This window comes from Crocuta crocuta, unplaced genomic scaffold (genome assembly GCF_008692635.1).
Source record: "Crocuta crocuta isolate KB4526 unplaced genomic scaffold, BGI_CrCroc_1.0 scaffold309, whole genome shotgun sequence".
In the NCBI taxonomy this organism is placed as follows: domain Eukaryota; kingdom Metazoa; phylum Chordata; class Mammalia; order Carnivora; family Hyaenidae; genus Crocuta; species Crocuta crocuta.
In genome coordinates, this window is record NW_027531581.1 from 1,117,592 (window position 1) to 1,123,228 (window position 5,637).

The window sequence follows — 5,637 nt, forward strand, 5'->3', positions numbered from 1 at the left end:
TTATCTTTTAAGGACATTAGTAACACCTGATTAGGGTCCCATTCTACAGTATGATCTTATTTTAGCTAAGTACATCTGCAATTATCTTATTGCAAAATAAGGTCATATTCTGAGGTACTTCCACATATCTTTTTGGGGGAGAAGCACAAAATTCAAGAGAACGTCTTCTTGCCACCCAAAATGCATGTCTTTTCCACATGCAAAATATATTCACTCAATCCCAACCTCTCCCAAATTCTTAACCCAAGCCAATATTCAGCTCTAAATTTTATGTAAATATCATCTAAATCTAAATCGGGTATAGGTGAGATGCAATGCATGCTCCATCCTGGGATAAGATCCCATTCCATTTATGTACATGTGAAACCAGAAAACAATTTATCTCCAAACAGCAGACATTTCTATTCCCAATGGAGAAACTAGAAGGAAGAAAGAGTTCACTGGTTGAAAGCAACTTGGCAATAGAGCAGGGTAAATTCTATTAGGTTTTAAGGCTAAAGAATAATTATCTGGGGCTGGATTCTCTCTTCTTTGGGACTGCAGGGGTGGCCCCATTGCCCTGGGAAGCAGCTCATCTTCTGGAATCTAGGAGGACCTGTGAATTCAGACTTCTTCTGTCTTGGGTTTTAATTCTTCCTGCATTTCATCCCATCTCTGTTTCTTGCAGTCCAGGCTGGCAGTGTTTCTGCTGGTAAAAAATTCTCAACATTTTGTCAGCCTCTTGTGCAATTTATGAGATCCCAAGCCATCTGACAAGAGGGACTTTTACAGGTCTTTCCTAGATAACCACACCTCTATGCCTGGCTTCTCCTGAGATGGTTGATTGGATTCATAATCACATGCCTAATCTCTTTAGGACACTGTTTCCCAGACCAACTCTGCACTGTTTCCAAAGCACACTATCTGGACATGCTGATAATTTCCCAAATTATCAAGGGCTGGTTTATTTTTGCTCAACAGTTCCTTCTTCAACTTATCCTTTTCAATTTGCATTTTACTATTTTGAGGCAAGAAAACCCCAGGCTGTGTCTTCATATTTTTCCTTGGAAATTCTCTCAGCTAAATATCCAAGTTTACTGCTTACAGGTTTTCTGATATTTTATAAAACAAGAGTAACTTTTCCTCCAGTTTCCAAGAGCACCTTCTTCATTTCTATCTGATCCTTCAGCAGAATCACTTTTAACGTCTATATTTCTACCAACAGTCTCTTCAAGGCAATATACTCTTTTTTATATCATGTACCTAAAAATTATTCTTGCCTCCATTTGTGGTCCATTTCCAACCCATTTATACAATTTTATGTATTTGCTACAGTAGCAATCCACTTGTTGGTACCAAAATCTCTGTTAGTTGTTTTTCATTGTTGTTGTTTGTTTGCTTTTAGGTATGCTGTAACAAAGTGCCGCAAACTGGCTGGTTTAAACAACAGAAATTTATTGTCACACAGTCTGGAGACCAGAAGTCCAAAACCAAGGTATTGGATTAGGGGTTCACTCCACTCTACTCCAAGATGATTGAACCTTAACTAATTATATCTTCAATGATCCTATTTCCAAATAGAGCTATTGTCAGGGACAAGGTGCCAGGATATTCTTTTGGGTGGGGGACACAATTCAACTAGTAGCAGTTTTTATACCCATACTTTTAAAAAAAGTGAAAAAAATAAAAAAATATAGACTGAGAGGGCTGTTCAATTTTTCTAGAACCCTGTCCACTTCTCACATACATATTTCTTGCTAGTACCTCTTAGAATTTGGTACAGTGGCTTACAACAATTATACAACAGAATATAGACTCAGATGGATATAATTCTCTAAGCTTATATATAAACATATTCATTTATATTCCAATAGTGATTTATACAACTAAATAATAAGGCAAATGTTATATTCAATATGCAATACAAGATTTGCAAAGAAGCTCCAAAAAATGTAACTCTTAGCTCAAAATCAGTTATGATTTGAGAACAATTTATGATTTTCAGATAAAACATGACTTTCCTCAACTAATAAAAACTGAATGCAAATGACTATTTAAGAGATAAGGAGCTATTTTGTACATGAAACAAAGCATGGTATGAATAGTACTTGCTTTTAAATTTAATAAATATTAAAGATTGAGAATAATTATTTGCCATCATGGTAGCAGGGACAGTGAAAAAAATAAATTCTGTTCTATAAACACTTTAACTTTTGGAAATTTAATCTTCTTTAAATATAATTATAATGAGTTTTCTCAGAATAATTTAATTTTCTCCCTAGTCTTCTTTCTCTTGCTGTGATTATTATTACCATATTATAAAAGTTGATTTAGTTTTCCTCCTGATTCAACAGAATGATGGTCAATAAATGTCCAGAATGACATTATCTTAGGGCCTCTTGTTTTTACACCTAGAAATGTCCCAGAATGGAAGTAAAAATGGACTACAGGGAAATATTTAAGTTGGGAAATGACTGAAATTTAAAGACGGATATAGTTTCTGACCACAATGCTTTTGTTTCCAAGTTTGTTTTTTTTTCTAATATACACTGCTTTCACTGCTTTGGCCATCACAAAATACATTTTTTTTTTTTTTTTTTTTCCNCCTCATTTATTTGTATTGGAATTGAGTTCAGTTTTTCACAAGTCACAAAGGGATGAATATGCAATATTATAGTATCCAATGCCAGCATTAAACCACCATATAGACCCAAGTAATAAATATATCACATACATTGTGTTTTTCCCCATATTCCCAGGAAGTCCCTATTACAGACTCTTTTTAAAAAAAATTATTGGGGCGCCTGGGTGGCTTAGTTGGTTAAGCGTNTGGGTGCACATCCGAGGGGCAAATAGAGGGTAGGAGAGAGAGAATCGCAAGCAGGTTCAGTGCTGTTAGCACAGAACCCAGTGTGGCTGGACCCCCCCAACCGCTGAGATCATGAGCTGATTTGGAATTAAGACTCTGATGCTTAACCAACTGAACCATGCAGGCGCCCCTACAGACTCTTAATCTTTCATCCTAGATTTGGAGTTGAGCCTTCACAGCCTCATCTTACACACCAGCCTCAGGTTGCACTGTGTCCTCAGGTACTTAATAGCCTGCAATTCTGCCACCATCGGTTATCCCTCGGACACACTTTCATTGATCCTAAAACCATGTCTGCTCTCTGAACAGCTTCATTAGATTAAAATGCTAACATCATGTCCTACTGAAATGTCAGAAACCTTCTCTATTTCCTTTTTATAAACTGCCTGTTTCTTTAATGAAACATATTTATGAAGTGTTACCTGACATCCTAAGACAGACTGCTTTAGAGGAAAAAAACCAGGTTTTGAAACTCAGAATATTTGAGCTATCCTCTGTAAGAAAAATAATGCATAATTTCAGCTGTTAAATTAAATCTAACATTGGCTATATAAATCACAACAAATAACAAACTGTGGAAAATTACAAATACAGCTAGATCTTAAAATCTAGAAAAAAAAATTTTTTACCAAATGACTGTCTTACCATCTTTACAATACTTTCTTACATTTTATTATTTCTGATTGTCTTCTCCAATGAAAACAATCCTGTTTTATCATTGTCATCATAGAAATAAAAATATAATCCAGTCTTTCTTCTAGCATGGTTGAAGAAGACTTTTATTTTTATATAGAAAAGTTTATTTTTGCTTCAAATTTGTTATTGGAAATGTTATATACATTCTAAGATTGTTTCCAAATTTGTCACATTCTCTCTCTTTTTTTTAAGTTTATTTATTTATTTTGAGAGACAGAGAGAGAGAGAAAGAGAGAGAGACAGAGAGAGAGAAAACATACAAGAGGTGGAGGGAGAGAGAGATGAAGAGACAGAATCCCAAGCAGGCTCCACACCATCAGCACAGAGTCCAGTCCAGGGCTGGAACTCACAAACTCTGAGATCATGAGCTGACATCAAGAGTTGGGTGCTTACCTGACTGTGTCATCTAGGCACCCCAAATTGCTTAAATCTCTTTTGAGCTTCTTTCATGTATGAACTTTAAGATTTCAGATTTTTTTTTTCTTTCTTATACAATGTCTAGTGTTAGATATTTTTTGAAGTAACCACTGTTTATTGATTAAAGTCTTGTTTTAATTTTTTGGTTTGTTTTATCATTATAATTTTTAATATTTTGTGTTATTCAACTAGAAGTTAATAAGAAGCTGTAAAGATATAATTGGGCAAGTCATTTCAGGCTGAAGCAAGAGTAAAGGCACAGTGAAGCAGAGACAAAGAGTGAGGGAGACTACAGTGTATGGGGTCGGGCATTAAGTGGGCAAAAGGAGGAAAAACATATTTAGAGCCAGATAAGGAGAGGGGGGTCACAGTGCTAAATTCTGGAAGTGAGTAGAATCAACCAGAATATTCTAAAATAAAGCCTGATACAGATGATATTATATATTTCTAAGATCATTAGGATATATATCAGATAAATTAAGATTTAATTTTAGTGCTCTCCATGTTAGCTTATGAAAACTTGTTAGCAATAACTAAAATATCCACAGAAATGCTTACAATCTCTCTGTCTCTCTGTCTCTCTCTCTCTCTCTCTCTCTCTCTCTCTGTCTCACACACACACACACACACCCAACCTCATTTGTATCCCCTATTTAACTGGATTCTCAAAGTGACTGTAGTTATTCCAAAGGCATCTGTCAAAACAAAAATTGCACCAAGCAAAGTTAAACAGGAATGGAAGACTTTATTCAAGCTATAGCAGTTAATGAGAGAGACCAAAATACAATCTGAACTCAAAGCCATTGAAACAAAAGGTGGAGGCGCTTTTCATAGCTAGGATGGGAACAGTCATATGTCATCTGTGCTTAATACTGGCCTGACTCAAAGGCAAACTAAATTGTCTCATATCTTCATTAAAGAATGTAGTTTTACAACTTAGAGCCAGATGTCCATCAAAGTTAGGCTCCCACCTACAAAACTGGGTTCCAATCCTACAAAGATTAGGAGACAGGCGCCCTACCTTGATGATCTCATTCTATAGAGAGATGAATCCCATGTTCTAGAGAAAAACATTCCTGGGTTAAAGCACTGACAAGAAGCTTTTAAGGAGACTTACTTCTAAAAAAAAAAAAAAAGGCAGAGAAAAAATTTACAGTTACGAATGTTATAAAGCAAAGATCTAGCAACAGGTAGTTCAGTGCCTAGGGTCAGAAAGAAACCTGTCTAATGTTTAATCAATCTTAAGGGAACTTCAATGCCATCTTGGTGACACTCAACATAAGGAGAATTGGGAGAGGGGAGTCTGAGCAGAATGACAGTGGACTGAACCATAGTTAAAATATTTTTACAGAAGCTCTGCCATGAGAACGCATTGCCAGGGCCATCTCAGTGCATTTGAAGGGATCTAAGTGAAGGACACTGAAGTTCAAGGTTCTTTCACGTCCCAATGTATCTATCACTGTGAGAGTATATGAGGCACTGCCATTCTTTACAATACTGCAAAAGCAATTGTTTTGAAAATTTGGCTCCCCCAATGGCTCTTAACTCTTCTCTTCTGTATTTGCAGCCACCATGATGTTTCACATACTACAATGTTGAAACCACTGAGGTCACTGTGCTTCTGCTGCCCTCATATGATCCTCTCACCACAACCTCAGTGGTCTTTCAAAGATTTA